General features: G+C 37.5%; 1 protein-coding gene across 25 annotated transcripts in view; it reads right to left on the bottom strand.

Moving 5' to 3' along the window:
• ZBTB20 (zinc finger and BTB domain containing 20) overlaps nt 1–23,698 on the bottom strand; it is an 848,937-nt gene that overhangs the window by 565,412 nt on the left and 259,827 nt on the right. For 7 of the 25 annotated variants that reach the window (XM_043874099.1, XM_043874098.1, XM_043874100.1 and 4 more), the window contains one exon: nt 4,261–4,326. The exons of the other annotated variants lie outside the window; for them this stretch is intronic. The gene's annotated coding sequence lies outside the window, so the exon portion shown is untranslated. The remainder of the gene's footprint in view (nt 1–4,260; nt 4,327–23,698) is intronic. 25 annotated transcript variants of the gene reach the window in all.

Here is a 23,698-nt window from a genome sequence, read left to right as displayed (position 1 = left end):
AACCATTTTAGACAAATTATACCAAAATATGTTGTAATTTCCATTATTTGGTGGCCTCTATTTTACTGACCAACATCATCCCACTATAGTTTCACTGTAGTGCGTCCTGACTTTCACCTAAAAAATTCTATTAACTACCCATCGTGGGTACTCAACGTGCATTAGAAAGCCATACACTTAATTACATTGGAGAGCTGATGTGATCTCACATTAAACTTCAGCTATCTTTATTAAAAATAGAAATTGCATTTACTTAATGCTTCTTACGGTAAATCAGTCCATTTTAAACTTTCAAGATTGTATAATGAAACAATATTTTTTAAAAAAACAGAAAACATCTAAAGATTTTAGTAGAAGTATTTTACATGCCAAGAGAAGCATTATCTCTCTCTTTTCCCTTTGAACATTCTTTCCTTCCTTTTCTTGCCTTTCCCCGTCTCCCTTCCAACTCCCTCCTTCTCTTTCTCTTTTCTTTAATATGGAGGAAGTGATGACAAACTTTGAGTAAGGAAATAACATTTTTGTTTCAAAATTCATGTGCTTTCACTACCCCAAACACTGATTTAAAGGAAGATTTTTGGTGACTTCTTACGACATTCTTTTTCCCTTAGAGTCCATGCATAGCCTTTGGGGATCAAGCTATTTGCACATATTCCTATCATGGCCTCCAGTAGTAAACACTGTGGTTGGTGACATATCCTAACAAAGGTACTCTTTTACAAAAGACTGCAATAGCTAGTGAAGAACTATTTTTTCAATTACATTTGTAAAGGCACAAAGTAAATGCCAGTGGTGTGTGTGAATAAATAAAGTGAAGGTTCAGACTATACTCAACAACTACAATGTCACTAATAGGCATCACCTCCCCTGCTGTTCTACATATCTAGATTCAAGTCTGAGGCTTTAAACTCTCTTACAGACAAAGCAGGGTGATGGACAAACACGTGTTTCGTGTTCCAATACCAAAGACAATATGGGAGAATAATCTCTTTCTACAGGTGTTTGTCACAATAAACACTCAATATACAAAATTCTGAAGTTATGACAAATTTATATGTTATACAAAATGGTTTTTCACAGGCCTCTATTGACAAGATAGCAATTCTGAGTGCATCAAAAATTGTGGTTTAACTTTTTTATATTCATATACCTTTTTAAGAAAGATTGCTATCATATAAGAGATGTCAGTATTTTCAGATCAGAGATTTCCAGAAGAACAGATAACAACATTACAACAGACACTCCTCATAGTCATGAATCTAACAAGATCAGTTAAACCAGTGGGTAGGAGGTGCCTACAGGTGATTGTGAGGGCAGGTACTTTCGAAGTGGAGGAGCCTGAAAATAAAGTCACACCGACAGTGCTGTGCTTTCATCTTTCTCCTTGCCCTCCCAGTCACCCTGCATCTCTCACTGATGTGCTTTAACTGTCTTGTGGCACTCCTCTTCAAGCACTTTTGAAAACTTACAGTCTTATGAAAGTAGATTCAGTCTTGTATCACTGACTGAAGGCATTTGGTCCTTAATGGCTTTACTGAAATCAAAAGTATCATGAATACACCTTAAAATTTAAGACTGGGAATCATATTTTAAGTATGCCTTAAAGTCTTCCAGAACTACAGGTTGTATAGGGCAAACATGTGTACATCATATGGGCCAGTCTCTACCTGGCTCTCCAAGATTTTGGAGACTGACAAGGTTCATAAAGCATTCTTTTCTCTTTCTTGGCATCCACTAGACTAAGTCTTACCTCAGGGCCTGAGGACATCTTTTTGCCTATGCCTGGAATGTTCTTCCTCTAGAGTTTTGCTTGTTTGCTCTTCTTCTTTATTTTTGTCTCTATTCAAATACCATCATTCAGGAGACCTACACTGACAATCATATTAAAACAGCTTGTCACCTTCATTCTATCTTAGCTTGATTTGTTTTTTCCATAAAATATGTTTGCTCCTTGGAATAAAAGTTATGACAAACCTAGGAAGCATATTAAAAAGCAGAGACATTACTTTGCCAACAAAGTTCCATCTAGTCAAAGCTATGGTTTTTCCAGAAGTCATGTATGGATGTGAGAGTTGGACCATAAAGAAGGCTGAGCGCTGAAGAATTGATGATTTTGAACTGTGGTGTTGGAGAAAATGCTTGAGAGTCCTTTGGACTGCAAGGACATCAAACCAGTCAATTGTAAAGGAAATCAGTCCTGAATATTCATTGGAAGGACTGATGCTGAAGTTGAAGCTCCAACACTTTGGCCACCTGATGTGAAGAACCAACTCATTAGAAAAGACCCTGATGCTGGGAAAGATTGAAGGCAGGAAAAGAAGTGGACAACAGAGGATGAGATAGTTGGATGGCATCACCAACTCAATGGACATGAGTTTGAGCAAGCTCCAGGAGATGGTGAAGGACAGGGAAGCCTGGCATGCTGTAGTCCATGGGGTCGCAAAGAATTGGACACAACTGAACAACAAGAAAATTCTTCCTTAAATTATACAATTACTTGCTTATTATGTCTTCCTCACTAAAATATGAGCTTTGTGACTCAAAGACTTTTGTCTTACTCCTCATCACTTAGCATTACTAGTGACTGGAACTGTGTCTAACACATGGTAGATGTTCACTATATATTTCTCAAAAAATAAAACTTATGGCTAAGATACTGTCTCTTAAATTTCACAATTTAGTTTCCATCTTCTGCTGAGAAGAGAAGTATCATACAACGACCTTTCACACTTTAGACAAGGAAGAAGTCAACGTGGAAGAATCCTACTCTAGGAAGAGTGTGTTCAGACATGGCTAGAAATCACAGCCTGTTGCTATGGAGTGTTTATTTTATTGTCTGCCATTTTAGCTAGACCACTGAACTGATGGAATTAACCAAGGACCTAACAGGTCACAAGCACACAAACACCCCCACCACCACCAAAAAAAAGGCAAACAAAACCTCGTCAAATCCTCCTTACTCTTGGAATTGGAGTACTTGCTACTTTACTCCATGCCAACAATAGCTAAAGAAGAGAGGCACAAATCAGGAGAATTTTGAAAGCTATTTCACTTAACCTTTCTTACTCATGTAAGAAAAGGCAATGATCCATCTATCCAGACTGGTGCATCATAAGGTTCTAAGTGTCATTTATTTATCTGAGACTAGGGATTCCTTGGAAATATTTTATATCACATAATAATGAAATGACATGATCTTTGTTTTTCCTTCAGATAAACATCAAACATTTGCTTTAAGATGGCATACAACTTTTAAAATACAAACACCAATTAAATGAGGCATTTTTAATTAGAGAAAAAATGTCTATCATAATTTTAGTGGCAATAATAGTTCTGTACATTTCTCTTAGCAATTTTAACCTCAGATTTCTAAGCACTATGCAAACATTAATTTACTAAGTTCAGCTGTATTCTCCATGTGAATTAGAATTTTATCATTTCTTTGTTATTTTCAGATGAGAACCACACAGACAGGTCCATGACTTGCCAAGATCATATAGCAAGGACATTAAAGAAAGAAAGAGCAGGATCTTTCTGTTTTGAAGTGGATGCTCAGGGAAGAGTAAAGAAATAGGATTAAAAAGAAAAAACACCACCACCACCACCTAAAATAGCACCTGGTTTTTCTTATCTAGTGCTCTCATTCAAATTTGTTTTGGGAAGGAAAATAAACTAATAGCTCAGTTCAGAGGCTAAGGACTCTCAATAAACATCCTGAAACTAGTAGGGTGAATCTTTAAGAATAGTAGTGAGCGATTATTATGTGCCTGGCACTGTCCTATTTCCTAGTGGAAATAGGGAAATGTGCCTTTTCACCATGAACCTAGAACTGTGACTGGGCCAGAGTGAATGCTGAATCAGTACTCGTTGCTATACATATATAAATGAGAGAAGCATTCTTGGTTCCAAATGACTAAACTATGTGAATTTTTAAACACAAACTGTTTGTAAGTTAGAAGCAGCCTATATAAATGCTCTTAAAAGTGGAGGAGAAAGGAAGAGATTTGATATGATCTGATGTGTAACTAAATCTAGGAAAGCAGTGAGCCTCTTTATAATAGAATCCATTGATTTAACAAATATTATTGAACACACACTGTATTTCAGGTATTATAAGGAGTTCTAGGAATAAATACAAGGTCTTTTTGTTATGGAGCTTAAATTATTGTTTATGTATCTGAGAGGAGGGTATCTTTGTATTTATGCAATTATGAGGCAAGAAATTTAGTAAACCAGTAATTCCTGTTTGTTTAGACTTACCATTTTATCATCCTAATTTGCCAGTGGTTTGACAGTTCAGTCTCCTCCTGGGCATCTATGAGGAAACTATAAAGAAATGTAGGTGTACTGATTATTTAAACTATATATCCGTAAGTTTGTTGGTTAACTGACAATTGCTTAGACAATGTGATCAATGCCTGAAGTTTAATTTAGGCATCAGAAAGGCATTCTGAAAGGTCTGAGTTATCTATTTTAGTTATTCATATTGCCAATTCTTTCAATTCCACCTATACAAATACACTCTAGAGCTTCCATTTGGACTGCATAAAATTGCATTTTGGTGAAAAGAAATGTAAAAGTACACAAAATATTAAAAGATAAAAAGGCCTCACAAACTCCCTATAAAGGCTGGCAATCTTCTCTACGGTCACCTTTGGGTGCTATCTCTTTCTTTACTACACAGATTCTCTCAGAACATAACTGACCTAAGTGTGGCTTATTGATAAGTAAGCATAACTGCATTTATTTCACTCCGATAATCCACTAGAATTGTTCAGTTTTTAAAAAACAATCTCATTTCTTTTGCCTTCATTTTTAGGACAAAATATCAAGCCTTTGCAAATATTTCTGCTTATAAACTGACTCTTCAGGTTTGCTACGGAAGCTTCACTCTGTAAGTAAATCAATGAGATAAAAGGAAATCTAAGTTTGATGTTTAACGGTGCTCAGATGGTAAAGAATCTCCCTGCAATGTGGGAGACCCAGGTTCAGTTCCTGGGTCGAGAAGATCCCCTAGAGAAGGGAATGGCAACCCACTCCAGTATCCTTGCCTAGAGAATTTCACTGATAGAGGGGCCTGGTGGGCCACAGTTCATGGACAGAGGAGCCTAGGGGGCTACAGTCCATGGGGTAGCAAAGAGTCGGACATGACTGAGCGAATAATAATTGCTAGCAGCCCACTTAAGGTTATTTCTCCTCCAAAAATTAAACTGAAATACATATTTTGGCTGGGAGTTCAGCAATGCCAGGGAAACACTCTAAACATTTGTTGGCAAAGGAAGAAAATAAAAAATATAGTACTGAGGTATTTGATTTTTAGTGTATTGAATTCAAGAACTAGATTCAAGTGACAGATATGCTTTAACCTGCTGGCTCTGTGCATTTGAAAAACTGAAATCTGATATCTAAAAATCACCCTTACATTCAGAATTACTCAACATTCCTTTTCTGTTTATATACCTCATTCAGTGATACAACAGCCCCAGGCATTCTACTACCAATCTCCTTTTACACGTCCATTGACATTGTCTCTATCAAATTTGATTCAATAAAATTAAATGGAATTAAATAAAACAGTCTTCTTGAACCTCAGTATTTCTCATCTCATATTATATTGTATTTCTTATCATTTCTTATTTATTTAGCTGAGGCAAAAAGGTTTCCAGACTCAATTATACTTTTCCTCCTTGTTTTCTATTTCTTAAGTAATTTTTCTCTTAGAAAGGTTTTTCATGTCAATTGCCAAAAGAAAAGACAGAAAGAAAGAGAGAATCCTTATATAACTGTATGAAAATAAAATGAATATAATAATAAAGTAACTGCTACTGTATAGCAGAGAGAACATTTCCATCTGATGTTTACCATAAAATTTTCATCTGATTCTAATAGTTTTCACATAATAACAAACACAACTACTGCCTGCTTTGAGAAGCTTCTAAATTGCAGATAGTATATGGGTGGTAGGTAACAGGGAGAAATTGGGTAAGGAAGACAGATTTCTAGCTTTGGCTTCAAGAGTTAAATTTTAAAAGGAAGTAAGTAGCCTGGAAAATCCCATGGATGGAGGATCCTGGTAGGTTGCAGTCCATGGCATCGTGAAGAGTTGGACACATCTGAGCGACTTCACTTTCACTTTTCACTTTCATGCATTGGAGATGGAAATGGCAACCCACTCCAGTGTTCTTGCCTGGAGAATCCCAGGGACGGCGAAGCCCAGTGGGCTGCCGTCTATGGGGTCTCACAAAGTCAGACACGACTGAAGTGACTTAGCAGCAGCAGTAAGTGTTGAAGATGATATGCGATTGGCTTACAATTTCTCCCATCACTTTTAGACTTGAGAGTAACTATACATTTCCTCCCTTCATTTCCACACTCCCTTCAGCCTGCACATGGATTCTATGCTTCCCCCTTAAACCTGCTCTTAATGTTAATTTTAACCTGATTTCATGTGTTTATAAATATGTTGAGGGGTATTAAGACACAATTGGTCTTCCCCGGGTGGCTTAGTACTAAAGAATCTGCCTGTGATGCAAAAGATGCAGGCAATGCTGTGGGTTTGATCCCTGGGTCAGGAAGATCCCCTGCAGAAAGGAAAGGATACCCACTCCAGTATTCTTGCCTTGGAAAATCCCATGGACAGAGGAGCTTGGTGGGTTACAGTGTTGCACAGAGTCGGACATAACCGAAGCGACTGAGCACAAGACACACAGTATGATTTTTCTCTGGAATTCTCTTTCTATAAGCAACAGCAAGATAACAATAAAATACTGATTAATCTCCTGGAAAAAAAATCAGTAAGTTTCTTTTGTCCTTCATACAGGATTGGTGTTTATTACAAATCGTGCTGAAAGACCTCACACACAGCAAATTGAAGCATGTGGCATGTAATTCATCACACAGAATGATTGAGGACTGAGTCAACACTGCTAGGGCTTCTATACCCCTCAACTATGGGCATTTTCATGGTGTGCATTTCCATCGTGTTCAGACCTTCAAACAAACACATTTGTCTAAAAACAAATACATATGTAGGAAAACAGTTCTCTAGGGCTTTCGCCTTTTCAGCTGCTTTTGGTTGACAGATGAAAAGTCAGATACAACATCTTGAAATTCTGAGTCTTCTTGTCTTAAAACGGAAATATTTGTCCCAAATAGTGAGTCGTTCATAGCTTCTATTAAATGGACGAAAGAGTCACAAAAAGAGCCCCTTGGGTTTTCATCCTATAATGGTCTCCTTGGTTTCCCTTGGACTCATACCCACTGTTTTCAACTTCATTTTGAGGATACATAAAGTCATTCTGAAAGAAATCATCATTTTCATTCTCTCAAAAAAGTTTCCTAAGAAATTTGTTTCAAAACAAGGTGATCTGTAACACCAAGAACACATCAGTGTCTTTCAATACTTCTTTAGAGTTCATAAATCTTACCTACTCAGGGATCAACTAATACAATTTGAGGACAACTGAAGAAATCTCTCCACCATCTTCCTGTGCCTGAAATTCTATCACTTGAAATTCATACAGAAAGGCAGAAATCATTTGATTCCATGTTACTCTGAGAAGGGTACCATTTTATTTTTATTTTAGAGATGAAGAAACCAAGGTACAGAGAAGTTAAATAACTTGCCAAAAGTTTTTTGGTAAGTAAAAGGGCCAGGATTTGAACCCATGGTGTCTGATACCATGGCCTTAGCTGTTATATTATACTGATTCTCTGTGAAGCAGAGATTAGTAGAGAGTAATGGTTAAATGCATGATTTTGGAGTCAGACAGCATAAGCTCAAATCCTAATTTCACCACCTAATTTCACACTACTGGCTGTGTGAGCTTGGCCATGGATCTTAACCTCTATGAGCCTTTATTTCTTTGTGTGTATCAAATGTAGCTGGCCTTCACTAAGTAGTAAAGCTATGTCCTAGTCATCAAAGGAAAGTGTTTTACATCTATTAGCTCATTTAATCCTCACAATATCTCAACAAGGTATGAAGCATTATCACTCTCAAATTAGAGATGAGGAAACTGAGGTTAAGTAACTTGCCTACTGTTCTACTAGTAAGTGGTGGAATCAGAATTTAACAAGGGTAACCTCACTCCAGAAACCAAAATTTTTAATCATTAAATCTGATGAAAATAATAAACAGCATTTACCTCATCAAGCTTTGGACTGTATTTTGCTCAGGACTAAATGGGGCTTCCTGGTGGATCAGATAGTAAAGAATTTGCCTGCACTGCAGAAGGCCAGAGATTGATTCCTGGGTTGAGAAGATCCCCTTAAGAAGGGAATGGAAACCCACTCCAGTATTCTTGCCTGGAGAGTTCCATGGACAGAGGAGCCTGGGGGACTACAGTCCATGTGGTTGCAAATAAGCAGACACAAATGAGCAACTAACATATACACGCACACACACATACACACCGCACACACACAAATGAGGTAAAGAATGTGTGATGGTTACTTGTATGTCAGCTTTATTGGGACACCAATGCAGAGATATTTGTAAAACATTTTCTAGGTATGTCAGTTCAGTTCAGTCACTCAGTCGTGTCCAACTATTTGTAACCCCGTGGAATGCAGCACGCCAGGCTTACATGTCCATCATCAACTCCTGGAGCTTGCTCAAACTCTGTCGTCCCCTTCTCCTCCTGCCTTCAATCTTCCCCAGCATCAGGGTCTTTTTTAATGAGTCAGTCCTTCACACCAGGTGGCCAAAGTATTGGAATTTCAGCTTCAGCATGAGCCTTTCCAATGAATATTCAGGACTGATTTCCTTGAGCATTGACTGGTTTAATCTTGCAGTCCAAGGGACTCTAAAGAGTCTTTTCCAACACCACAGTTCAAACACATCAATTCTCCTGTGATCAGCTTTCTTTATAGTCCAACTCTCACATCCATACATGACTACTGGAAAAACCAGACTTTGTCGGCAAAGTAATGTCTCTGCTTTTTAATATGCTATCTAGGTTGGTCATAACTTTCTTTCAAGGAGCAAGCGTCTTTTAATTTCATGGCTACAGTCACCAACTGCAGTGATTTTGGAGCCCAAGAAGATAAACTCTGTCACTGTTTTCATTGTTTCCCCATCTATTTGCCATGAAGTCATGGGAGTGGATGCCATGATGTTAGTTTTCTGAATGTTTAAGACAGCTTTTTCACTCCCTCTTTCACTTTCATCAAGAGGCTCTTTAGTTTCTCTTCACGTTCTGCCATAAGGGTGGTATCGTCTACATATCTGCGGTTATTGATATTTCTCCCAGCAATCTTGATTCCAGCTTGTGCTTCATCCAGCCTGGCATTTCACATGATGTACTCTGCATATAAGTTAAATAAGCAGGGTGACAATATACATCCTTGACATGCTCCTTCCCCAATTTGGAAGACATCTGTTGTCCCAGGCCCAGTTCTAACTGTTGCTTCTTGACCTGCATACAGATTTCTCAAGAAGAAGGTAAGGTGGTCTGGTATTCCCATCTCTTTCAGAATTTTCCACAGTTTGTTGTGATCCACACAGTCAAAGGCTTTGGCGTAGTCAATGAAGCAGAAGTAGATGTTTTTCTGAAATTCTCTTGCTTTTACTATGATCCAATGGATGTTGGCAATTTGATTTCTAGTTCCTCAGCCTTCCAGCTTGAACATCTGGAAGTTCACGGTTCAGGTACTGTTGAAGCCTCGCCTGAAGAATTTTGAGAATTACTTTGCAAGCGTGTGAGATGAGCACAATTGTGCGGTAGTTTGAACATTCTTTGGCAATGCCCTTCTTTGAGATTGGAATAAAAACTGACCTTTTCCAGTCCTGTGGCCACTGCTGAGTTTTCCAAATTAGCTGGCATATTGACTACATATTTTACAGTATAATCTTTTAGGATTTGAAATAGCTCAACTTGAATTCCATCACCTCCACTAGCTTTGTTCATAGTGATGCTTTCTAAGGCCCACTTGACTTCACATTCCAGGATGTATGGCTCTAAGTGAGTGATCATATCATCATGGTTATCTGGGTCATGATTTTTTTTTTTTGTCTAGTTCTTCTGTGTATTCTTGCCACCTCTTCTTATTATCTTCTGCTTCTGTTAGGTCCATGCCATTTCTGTCCTTTATTGTGCCCATATTTGCATGAAATATTCCCTTTGTATCTCTAATTTTCTTGAAGAGATCTCTAGTGTTTCCCATTCTATTGTTTTCCTCTATTGCTTTGCACTGATCACTGAGGAAGGCTTTCTTATCTCTCCCTGTTATTCTTTGGAACTCTGAGTCAAATGGATATCTTGTTCCTTTTCTCCTCTGCCTTTACCTTCTCTTCTTTTCTCAGCTATTTGTAAGGCCTCCTCAGACAACCATTTTGCCTTTTTACATTTCTTTTTCTTGGGGATGGTCTTGATCACTGCCTCCTGTATGATGTCATGAACCTCCGTCCATAGTTCTTCGGTACTCTATCAAATCTAATCCCTTGAAACTATTTGTCACTTCCACTATATAATCATAAGGGATTTGATTTAGGTCATACCTGAATGGTCTACTGGTTTTTCCTACTTTCTTCAATGTCAGTTTGAATTTGACAATAAGGAGTTCATGATCTGAGCCATAGTCAGCTCCTGGTCTTGTTTTTGCTGACTGTATAGAGCTTCTCCATCTTTGGCTGCAAAGAATATAATCAGTCTAATTTTGGTATTGACCACCTGGTGATGTCCACGTGTACAATCAGTCTTCTCTTGTGTTGTTGGAAGAGGGTGTTTGCTATGATCAGTGCATTCTCTTGGCAAAACTGTTAGCCTTTGCCCTGCTTCATTTTGTACTCCAAGGCCAATTTTGCCTGTTACTCCAGATATCTCCTGACTTCCTACTTTTGCATTCCAATCCCCTGCAATGAAAAGCACATCTTTGGGATGTGTTAGTTCTAGAAGGTCTTGTAGGTCTTCACAGAACCATTCAACCTCAGCTTCTTTAGCATTACTGGTTGGGGCATAGACTTGGATTATTGTGATGTTGAATATTTTGCCTTGGAAACAAACAGAGATCATTCTGTCATTTTTGAGATTATACCCAAATACTGCATTACAGACTCTTTTGTTGACTATGAGGGCTACTCAATTTCTTCTAAGGGATTCTTGCCCACAGTAGTAGATATAATGGTCATCTGAATTAAATTCGCCCATTCCAGTCCATCTCAGCTAAGTCAGATGATTAGTTTCTTTATGTAAAATAAAAGATTGTAGAAAAACTGGACATCAAGAATAAAAGCTACTCTAATCCTCCGCTACATTGGCCTTAAAGGAACTTTGGTTCTTTAACATGATGGTAAAACTTGGTGAGAAAACAGATGTGACCTTCCCATTTGAGAGGTAAGAGATAATAGGGAAGGGAGAGAATTAACAGAAGAAAGTCACGTATATTTAATGCCCAACTTACTGCACACTAATTCAGCCAATTCAATTTCTATGTATGCATTTTGTTCCCAGCTATAAACTATGATGAATATAGAAAATAAAAAAAAGACTTCTCCATGGAACAGGTTAGGTATCCAAGGTTTTTCAGCTAAAAACATCCTGGAGATGGCATATTCAAGTTTCCTAGTGCATGTGATTGACACTGATATCCTTGAAAAACTGTTTCAATTACCCCCACCACTGTGGTCTTCACCCATGAACACCCCTCCTGGACAAATCTCTTTCTGAATATATTATTCAGTTCGGGTTAGCCAGTATCTGGACTTCAACAAGTTCACATCAGAAGAAAAGAAGGGAGCTTTCCTCTGGGTTTCAGTGAACATGTGTTACTCCCATCATCTGAGCTAAAAATCAAGGAAGCTGCAACAGCTGGGAAGGAAGGAAAAGCAAATTTGATTTTTAAAGAAAATAGAAAATAAAGCAATTCTTCCAATTCCAATGTGTGGCATCTATGCTGATTTTTCTCAAGGAAAAGTGCTTATTGCTGCCAAAATCCCCAGGGTAACCACAGCTGACACTCTTCTCAGCATTAGAGCACTTGGCAATTGGTGATATGGCCTGCTCCTTTCCCAAGCAGATGAGAAGCCAGGCACTTCCTAAATAAAACCAACATAGCTTTTCTTGACTCTTCAGCTGCCTGCATGTCTCATGAGCATAGCATTTTGTCCTGTGCAATGAAAGTTCATGGAGCAAACCTATTTCATCCACAGAATCAAAATCAGTATAATGAATTCTTTATGTTCTTCTGGCTGCCTTGATAGAAGAACCTACCTTTATTGCACACTCAAACGCTGCTGCTACTATACACATTATAATTGTACAAAGGACTGAGAAATACTGTCAATACACAAAAATAAGTCCTGCTAAAGATTGTCTAAGTATGCAACAGGATGCAAATATAGGCCCTCTACCATACACCAGCTCTTTGTTTATACCAATTGCACATGATCAATGGAAGAGGACATTCAAAACACTGTAATAAGCAAATTCCCATCTTGCATTAACTTGTATCAATAGAATTCTTCCAAGTATCTTTCATAATAAAATGTGTTTAGATTGATTACTTTTCACTCTTATCAGAGGAAAAAATCATCTGATTGAAGGTGTTTCTTCTTAAGTGAAAGCAGGAAGCCAAGCTCAAGGGCCACCATTTTCATAACAAATGCCTCCATTTATATTTGTATTAAAAAGCCTACTTCCTTATCTAAGCTCGATGTTAAGTATTTCTACTTTTCTCACAATGATCTGCATGTGTGAAATGCCATGAGTGTTATTACCAATATTTACTTCTGATGGCCACAGTTTTTTTAATCTTTGTGTAGCCATATGGCAGAAACTGAAGAGGAACTAAAAAGACTCTTGATTAAAGGGAAGGAGGAGAGTGAAAAAGTTGGCTTAAAGCTCAACATTCAGAAAACTAAGATCATGGCATCTGGTCCCATCACTTCACGGGAAATAGATGGGGAAACAGTAGAAACAGTGTCAAACTTTATTTTTTTGGGCTCCAAAATCACTGCAGATGGTGATTGCAGCCATGAAATTAAAAGACACTTACTCCTTGGAAGGAAAGTTATGACCAACTTAGATAGCATATTAAAAAGCAGAGACATTACTTTGCCAACAAAGGTTTATCTAGTCAAGGCTATGGTTTTTCCAGTGGTCATGTATGGATGTGAAAGTTGGACTGTGAAGAAGGCTGAGCGCCAAAGAATTGATGCTTTTGAACTGTGGTGTTTGAGAAGACTCTTAAGAGTCCCTTGGACTGCAAGGAGATCCAACCAGTCCATCCTAAAGGAGATCCTGGGTGTTCATTGGAAGGACTGATGCTGAAGCTGAAACTCCAGTACTTTGGCCACCTCATGTGAAGAGCTGACTCATTGAAAAAGCCCCTGATGCTGGGAGGGATTGGGGGCAGGAGGAGAAGGGGACGACAGAGGATGAGATGGTTGGATGGCATCACCAACTCAATGGACATGAGTTTAAGTAAACTCTGGGAGTTGGTGATGGACAGGCAGGCCTGGCGTGCTGTGATTTATGGGGTTGCAAAGAGTTGGACACGACTGAATGACTGAACGGAACTGAACTGATGCTTAATGTTACATAATCCAGTGGGACTTCCTTTTCTAAAAACAAAAAAATCAAATGGAAATTTATGAAACTGTATTCTTTTTTAATGTGAAAAGTAAAAACAAAAGAATGGTTATAAAATAAACATTGGATAATGTATAAAATCTACCTTACAAAAAGTGTGTTATTTACATCAGGAGGTCTTCATTTATTCCTTGAAATCCCAGCCCTGGGGAGGCACCAAGTTCCTAGATACATCAACTGAAGCACATCCATATATGTCAGTGGTTAATCTTACAGAGAACAATGTGACTCAATAATTACTCTGGTTAAACAGCATTTAATTCCTAAATAATAATGACTAATAGTATTTTATTGGAAAATGGTTAATTGCTAACATTTCTTATAGGCGTTTTGATTAATTGTCTATCTAATCTTCCAAAAATTATTCCAAAAATGCCTAAAATGTAGAGCTCTATCCTTTGAAACTAAACACAAATTTGTTTTGACTAATATAAAATTGCTTGGAAAATCTGACCCCTAACAAGTATAAACACATGAATTAAGTTCAGCATGTAGGTGGCATGTACTAGAAATTAGGCCATATCGAGGGACTGCTATGTAGTATGAATCATGTACTGGTGGGCCATCATCCCTTCACTTCTATACTTGGGCTTAAACTCAACATCAAGAACAACTGATGAAAAGAGCTTAAATCACCAAAGAAGTATATTTGTGAAACACTGGCACAATTCTGAGCCTTACTTCCTCACTGTGTTGTGTTTGTGATGGAAGTGGGAATGTGGGAACAAAGTTGTGATCCAGATTATACCTAGATTAGACCCAATGAAATAGTGAAGTGAAGTTATAAAAAGCACACTAAAAATGATTTCAATTTTTGTTCTGTTTCTGAAGAAAACCACCAAAAAGAGAAAGAAAAGAATCCCTTTTCTCTGTCTTGATCACACTGGAAATGGATAGCACCTGGGTTCAGAATCTCTACTCTTCCTCTCCCTTCCAGCTCAGACCTCTCTCCCACTCATCTATCCCCTACAAGCATTTCCCACCCCCCCACCTTGTCTATTTTCCTTTCCATCTATACTTTTCCCTCTTACTTTAGTGAAATTCTGGCACTTTAATGAAGAACTCTCTACCTTTCCCCCATCCATAGTCACTTTTCCAGTAGTGAAAGTGTTTGTGCAAGGGATTCTCCAGGCAAGAATACTGGAGTGGGTAGCCATTCCCTTCTCCAGGGGATCTTCCCAATCCAGGGATCGAACCTAGGTCTCTCACATTGCAGGCAGATTCTTTACCATCTGAGCTACGAAGTAATATTGATGAATATATGGTAAGGAAAGATGAAGTACACTGTTTAAGGTCATAATATAGCAAGGGTGGAGTAGGGCTTCAACTCAGATTTGGACCTTCTTTTTGAGATTATCCTTTTTCCTGTATACATTGGTTGCTAAATGTTATCATTTCTTTTTTCACACAAACAGTTAATGTCTATATTCTTGTGAAGAAATGTTCTCTTTACCACCAATATTCACTTATTTTTGAAAGCTAGGATTATTCATACAAGACTCTAATCAACTCACAGATCCTTCATGATATGCTTCCAATCTACCTTTCTAGTCTTCCCTTGTGTCACCTGATCCCCTGCCTTCTATCTGCCAATCAACTTTTTGTACCCATGAGATTTTCTCTCTGCCTAGAATTCATTTTCTCTTCTCTTTTTCCACAAAGAAAGAAATAAGTACTTTTTTTTAAAGATCAAATTCAAACATCATTTGTTCCAGGAAGCCTTTCCAATATTTGTTCCATGAAGCTTTCAACATCTCCACTTCCACAACATTTCCTTCATATATATATGATTCCCAGTAGATCATATATGCTACTGGTTAGAACAGTTGTCCCTTGCTAGGCTGTAGCATTCTTATTGGCAGAGCACATTCTAAACACAGGGAATATACTTGCTTTGGCCTCAACAAGTTTCCAGTATACTTAGGGGGTCAAAAGTGTAAACAACTTCAGTCAAATTCTGACACAGAAAAAACATTTCTATATAATTGGCTTGAATTACTCTCTGGTGACTGACTGGTAAAGAATCTGCCTGCCAATGCAGGAGACATGAGTTCAATCCCTGGGTCAGGAAGATTCCCTGGAGAAGGAAACAACAACCCACTGCAGTATTCTTGCCTGGGAAATCCCATGGACAGAGGAGCCTGGCAGGCTACAGTCCCTGGGGTTTCAAAAGAACACAGCTTAGCAACTAACAACAAAACAACAACATAATTGTACACATTTTTGTCATAGTCAAGGCTACGTTACATACAGCGAACATAAGTACCCCAAAATTGACACGGTATAATCAGGGAAGTGGTCAAAGTACATAAAAAGGAGAACAAAGAGAAATAAACTATAAAAATGTAATGGGAGAAAAAATATTGAGCTAATTGAAGTACAGGCTTAATGCAGGAGAAAGCAGCTTGGGGAAAGGAAGTTGAATTAGTTCGAGATATTCTTGTTAGCAAGAGCCAGAAAGACTACAGTTACCATAAATGAGAAAGGGACTGACTATAGAGCAAAGCTATCCTCCAGTGTGCCCCTAGGCAATGAGTTCAGTGATTTATATTGTTTATTTGAACTAATACAGTCACCCTGTGAGGTAGGATCTGTGAAGGAACAGAGGCTCAAAGCAGTAACGACTTGTCAGCTAATAATTGTTAGAGCCAGGATTCAAACTCAGAACTGATTCCAAAGTCCACCCTTTATATATTCAATATTAGCTTACATCCAAGGAGACTGTGTTCACAGAATCAGCCAAAATTACTTCATTTCCTCAAAGACCAAAGCCTAACACAAATTTCTATTATTGTAAGGCTCTTAATATGATGATCAAATACATTTATACATTTAAATAGCTAATACATTTATAGTATACTCAGTTAATACACTTTCATATAGCACATTGAGATGGAGATACCTTGGAAATCTTGTAGCCCAACATCTTATTTTGTAAATATTGAAGATACTAAGACCAACTAGTTGAATTACATAGATTACTAAGGACAGAAGTTCTGAGAGGAAATGAAGAGCAAACTCTTTGCTCCTAAGGTTGAAGACCATGAGAAAAATACCATCTCATCTTGTGTAAGTGAATTCTATGATGTCAGCTATCTTGTTGCTTTTTGGCTAATTGTATTTCCATTATCTGGGACATAAATTGTACTGTTATTAACACATAGTTACTAGTACACACTTTATAAGAGGAAGTGCCCAAATAATATTTGATTAATGAAGTGAGGAATGGGTCTGTGGATGAGAGTGTATATAATGAAGGTGCAAGTGTACAATTAATCAAGAGATTGTCCATGTTGCTGCTGCTGCTGCTAAGTCATTTCAGTCATGTCCGACTCTGTGTGATCCCATTGACGGCAGCCCACCAGGCTCCCCTGTCCCTGGGATTCTCCAGGCATTGTCCATATTAGATGGTACTAAATTAATTTTAAGTGCCATTTGGATCACAACATGTTCTCGACACAGTAACATTTTAAATGCCTTACATAGCAATGTTTTTGGGTTCAAATACCTTTATCAGGAAACAAGAGTTTAGTATACCACTAATAAATGGAATTTACAAGGTGTCCTTTGTGTAGAACCATTAAGAAACCTTTTTAAATTTGTCAAGAAATAACTCAATAGATTTTGATAAAGTGGTAATATGAATATTTCATCCTTATCTTAGACTCAGGGGGTTGGGAAATACAGAAGTGATGTTTCATTTATAAAACCCTGTTCCCATGAAGCTGAGCAGAAGGATGGCTTATAACGGAATTTTCCAGCCAAATTCTCAAAGGGCCCCCAACAGGCTTTCCCAATTTGTGGGCGCTGTCCTCTAACAATCTATTCCTTTCCAGACTCTCCTTGGAAACCAAAGATTTATGTCATTCTCTTTATATTTTAAAATGAAATTGGTCTTACAGAAGAAATAAAAACTGAAAGCTTGTCTTTATTCCAAGTACCACTGCTTCCTGGAAAAAACCTCATTAATATGCCCCGTTCTGAAGACATCACCAACAACTTTGCAGCATTCTTACCATGATTTGGACATTTCTAGAACTCAAGCTCAATATAGGCATTTGTGAAGATGAGTTGTGCTTAGACAGAGGACTAAAAAAGGAACGTAAATAAATACTCGGTTTGTCAGCTTATAAAGGGGAAGCAGACTCTCCTTATATAAGTGACTTAAAAAGGTCCTGCTCAAATTCCAGACTAAATGAAAAGTTACATGGACTAAAACCATTTTTTTAAAATTACTATTCATCCTGAAATGCTTTCTGCTCTTTGAATACATTCAAACAGGTAGGTATCGCAGTATTTCATTGATAGCTTATCAAACCACATAATAGAACAGGAGAACTGAATAAAAAGGGCTTTCCTAAGGGAGCTCCACGGTCATTGTTCTATAAAAACATACGAACATATTGCTATAAACTCATCTTCACAGGAAGTCACCCAGCTTAATAAGCATAGACCTGCAAGTTAATATTAAAATTCACTTTGATTTCAGCAGCAACAAAGCTGATCCAACTAGGAGCTATTACATAAAACCCTTATTGTCATATTCGTCATCACCACTCTCAATAGAGACCACTGCAAGCACCAAGAAACCCTCAGTTCACCTCAGGAAATATGCTGCGCAGACAGCCATCCCAATAACAATAGAGTGGTGAGATGGCCCTGTTTATTTTATCAGAATGGCACTCCCTTAATTTTTCAATTCTCTTTATTGATGTCCTCTTTCATGTATAGGTCTATTAGATTTCTACTTCCTCTACTGTCCTCCCAGGAATTGGTGCTTGCCAACTACAATAAGTTGTTTTGACAACTTGTCTAGCTATACAATACTCTGTTTCTTTCCCTCTGCAGTCTTTTTGGCTTCAAATGAGTGCCTTCAAAATATAGCAGAGACTATCTAACCAAACTATGCAACAGGGGGAGGAAATCAGCTTTCTATGTGTAAGCACCATTCTGCCAAAACCACAATCTTTCTTGTGCCCAAAGTTATATTTCCCTTTCTCTATACTTTTGTGGATAAATTCCCCTTGCTATCTTTTCTACCCCTATCTTAATAAGGAATGACTGCCGTGACTATCCCCATCTAGCTTACGCCATTCACCGCCAGCACCTCTGCTCTCCTCGTGTGCTTCAAGAAGAACTGATTAGCACTTTGCATAATTAACCTGATTAGCACTGTGCATAATCAAACTGATTAGCACTTTGCATAATTAAAAAGAAATAATAATAATAACAATAATAAGCACTAAGTAATATCAAAAGCTGTTAGTCCCACAGACCTTTGGTTACCTCCAAGATGAGTTCAATACAGCATATTTTTCACCTTTCCACTGAAATCTTTTCTTTAACTCAAAAGTCAAGAAACTAATTAAAATGCTTTCAATCCACAGACCCATTGCGATTCTTCCTATCCCTATCAGTTACCCAGATCATCTGTTTCTGTCCATGTATACCTCCCTCACTTTAGTCTTGTATATTTTACCCTTGCCAAAATGGAGAAAATGTGGATATAAAACCAAACTGATGAAAAATATTTGGAATAAAGTTAGAACCAAGATGTACGCCAATTCTCTAGCTATATGATTCTCCCATACACTGTTTCTAGGTAATAACGAAGTATTTGAAAAGAATTAGATAATCTGTCAGGAAAATCTGGCTCTGACACTTCCTGTGTGACCTTGGTTAAGTCACTGAAGTTCTCAGAACCTCAGTTTCTTAACTTGCAAAATAGAAATAATAAGTTCTACAACCTTAAGGGTTGTTGTAAAAATAAAATAAGGCAGTAATTCAGGAAGATACTTTGTAAACTAAAATATAAGGTACAAAACATTGATGAGGTACCCATTCTGTCCCCAAATCTCTTATCCCCTAAATTTTATTTCATACCATGGAAATGTTACACATTATGAATAATAATAACAAAATTTTATATTTCTAGTACCTTAGAATTTAAAAGTTATAAAGTCTTTTTGCATATTTACCTTATTTCCTATTCAGTAGCTGTGATTAAAATTTTGGCTTGGAGTTATAATTTCACTTTAGTCATTATTGTATCCATCACAGCTCTCATTTGTGTTTCCACAGAGGTTAAAATCAAGCTGTTGCTGTAAATTCATGAGAGAATAGAAGAAAATCCAGTATATTTCCATTAACTTGGGACTGCAATGTAGAGAATTGTACAACTTTGCTCTTTTCCACTCCACCACAGACAACCATCTGCTCCTCATGACTTTCAAGACTTCCTACTTCAGTTCCACTTTCTTCTAAGAAACTATATCAGACACTTTTAAATCAGAATTTCTCTTTCTCTTTCATGCCCTCATAATATTTTACCTGTAACTCCACATTGTACCATTTGCTGTGTATTAAGTATGGGTATGGCTGATTCCTCTAGAAACTAGGAGCTCCTAGAGAGACTACACTGCTTACTTATTTTTGCCTCCACAATAACTGCCACAAGAAGTGACACACTTGTTTAGCACTCAATGTCTTTGTTACTTGAGAAAACAGGACAGCAAAGTATTTAATTTTTTTCGCTACACATTTACCATACAACTCCTATATATGCAAACCTGAGGAATTGCTTCAGTGACTGTCTTCTGGGGACTATAAAGGTATTGACATACCCATAACCACTTTACTGACTATTAAAATATTTAATGTATGTGATATTACATTTCATTTATTTATCAACTCATTCATTCACTTAACCATTCAGAAATAAATATGAGCGCTTACTAAGTGCTAAGCATTATGCTAAACATTTAATACAGCATTGATGAAGTTCAAAAGGAACTGTGGGTTCCTCTCAAGGAACATATAATATATAAGAAGCCTATGGTAGCCTCTAAGAGGCTGGGGTGGAAAAGTGTGAGGGGAGAACCTTAAAGCAATCAAGGTGATCAGTTGCAAGGTACCTACCATGGGGCCACTAAGCCTCTATCCACCTAAAGGAAAGGAACCCAAATAAGTCAGTGTTTCTGGGCCAATCACCCATTTTACAATTCATTTAATTCAAGAAAGAAAATGCTGCTGTGGAGATTATTCAAGTCCAAATGTTCCTGGTGAAGGTGCTTCCAGTAATTCTGGGAAAGAAGCCAATCCTCTAGTTTTATATGTAAATATTTTAAAAACACACACATATATATAAGCACAAAGGAAAGGTCAGGAAGACGTAAGTCTTTTAAAATCTATTTTAATGATTTTTTTCTGAAACTGTCCACAAAAGTTTGGGCTTTTTTGTAGCCTTACATTTTCTTTTACACAATACACCTGCTTTTTTTTCTAAACTAAATATTTCTTCCATCTAATGACTCTCTTTATTAGACAGCATCTAATTTGCATACATTTACATACAATTTAACTGCTAACTGTGAGAACAAAGAAATGGCTCTGTATTGTACTGAAGGACAATACTCAGTAAAGGAAGGTATAAAAACCAACTAGCTCGGTGACTGTGTAAGCTCTTTGTTTCAGATATACCAGGCTCTTTTCTTTTTTTAAAAAAAATTCCAGTTAAAAGGGGTAAAAATTATTTCACCAAACAATGAAAGAAAGATACAGCACTACTTTGTTTAACTGCCCATTTCCTCCCCAGCCTGGCTACTACAATTCAGGGGTCCAAGTTCCCTGAATCTACTACAATTTCCTTTATTAGATTTGATGGATTCAATCCCTTCCCATATTTTTGTTCCGAATCTTACACCTAAAACAACCTGGGATCCCACTGTGATAAAGCTTTGTTCTGATGCTAATTTGTACTGCCACCCTCCCTGTTCCCCAGCAGATCTGGGAGAATATGGCATTCTGTTCTCCAGTGAACAATACATACCCTTACCCTTAGCAAGTTAACAGGTTTAACTGAGACTTCAGGCTTTTATGTTATGAACCAGCTCTTTAAAAGAATTTTTTTTCCAGTGTCCACTGAGGAATAGGTGAGAAAAGAAGTCTTGAATACAGGGAGGGAGTTTGTGCTGGTGAAAAAGAAGTTAGAGGTAAAAGAGTGCTTGAGTCAACTGTTTTTCCACTTAGCAAGGATCCCTTTGTGAGTCTCCAAACTTCTCATTTGAAAGTGAATTCACATACTCTGTGACACAGGCTAAGTCACAAGTCACCTTGCCTCTTCTATGTGCCTCTCATCCTTGATGCATAGAGAGGGAGATCGGGGCGAGGAATCTTGAAGAGTCTAGTCAGGTGTTTTGTAAATATTAACTACTAAAAACACAAGAAATAAGTAATAAAACTGAAGTTACAATCAACTGAAAACAAACACGAGAGGGATTCAAGTTTTTGAAACCCCATATATAAAATATCACAAAAAATATTATATACAAAAATACTTCAAAATGATAACAAGTGATGCAAATATAATTGAAAAACATAAAGCTGCATAGGAACTGGTGACACAGGCTTAATGGAAATATCATTTGTGACTGAGTGCTGAAAGTGGTCCGAGGAGATGTCCTTCTTTGGAAATACATTTAATATCACTAATTTGGCCTGTTTTCTGCATCTGATAATGTAGATTTACAATTTTAATGACCAAAAGAGGTGTGAACTTGTGAGGGATAAGTGAAGAAATTCTCCCACTCTGTGGGGCTGCAGAATGCCCACATGATTTGGAACCTTCAGCAACCCAACAGATTGCACAATCTCTACCAGCAATCTTGAAGCATGTCTGCTTTTTCCACCTGGTGAGAAGAAGCCTGAGTTAGAGACTTGTATTAATGCTGGAGTGCTGGCATAGACCAAGTCTGCCAACTTCTTAACCCATAAGCAGTTATGAATAATGATAAAAAAAAAACAGCACTTAAAAGAAATGTTTAGACACTGTCCTTTTAAAAACCCTGACTAGATTTTAGTCACTAGAATGAGTAAGCAGGAAGGTGTTGACACCCTGAAAACCACAGCTTATTTCTAAAAATGTCCTTAAACTATAGGGAACCTGGCTCTGTCTCCTAAACTCTTTACTCAATGGGAAAATGAGACAATCACCTTATGAGTGATCATCAGTAAGTTTTACTGTCCTTTCAGAGATTATAAGTCTTGGAAGTTCTATTTCTACAGCTCATTAGACCTCTTTAGTTAATATAAATTTGAGGTAGTACTTGTTTTCATGTCATGGAATATTATCTGTTGATACCTAGCACCAGACCTATTTTCTATACTCTAATGTATTAAATTGTGCCTTGTTTATTTGTAAAGCATCTCTTAATACTTACTCAGCCAACATCCCCTGTGCTGGAGATAGTTAAGATCCACCTCCCCAAAGCATGTTACCACGGTGACAAAGTAGTGACCTAATTTGCACACACCTGCTGGGTTAATTGGGCCAAAATGAAAGATGATATATATGCTTAAAATCCAAAACTGATTTTTTCCTCAAAATTAAATATTTGATTTTTTAAATTAACAGTTTCTAAAGCTCAGTAATATACTCCAGGTGTGCAGTTGCCAGTTAATATACCCTGAATGTTTCATGACACTTGAGGAGCAAAATATATTGAGTAATGAATACAAATTTTTTTATGTATTTTCTGTGTATAATGATTAGTATGAGTAAGTGGTCTTAATCACTGAATACATGGCATGTGCCTGAAGGGTCGGGTCACTGAGTCAAAGCAAATAGGGACGTAGGAACTATGGCAAGTTAACAGGCAGAGTCTCAGCTGGCTCCAAAAGTGCAAGTTTGCTTTGGAGAAAGCTTCTCTCCAAAGCTTGCAATAGCCTGCCACATTTCTTCAACAAAAATGGCTCTCACCTCTGCTTCACCTCTTCCCACCTCTTTGTACTCACCCTTCCCAGACCACTGAGAGCTTTTCGGTGAACCATGTAGAGTTATACCAAGAACTGAGAGAATATGAGCAAAAACAGACACTCTCTGAGACTGCTTCTGAGGCCACAGCAATGTGTAAGTGGTATAACTGAATGCATTAAAAAACTTGAAAAATGTGTGTATCTTTAACTCAAGTATTCTACATATAGTAACTTGTGCTAAGGACATAATCAGGGATGTTCATAAGAATGTGTACACAATAATATTAATAAATAGGTTATTGTAATAGAGAAATACTAGAAGCAACTTCAAGTCCAGGAATAAGAAATGGACT

This window comes from Cervus elaphus, chromosome 19, assembly GCF_910594005.1.
Source record: "Cervus elaphus chromosome 19, mCerEla1.1, whole genome shotgun sequence".
Taxonomy (NCBI): domain Eukaryota; kingdom Metazoa; phylum Chordata; class Mammalia; order Artiodactyla; family Cervidae; genus Cervus; species Cervus elaphus.
The sequence above is the reverse complement of the archived record's forward strand: the minus strand, read 5'-3'. Positions and strand labels throughout refer to the sequence as shown.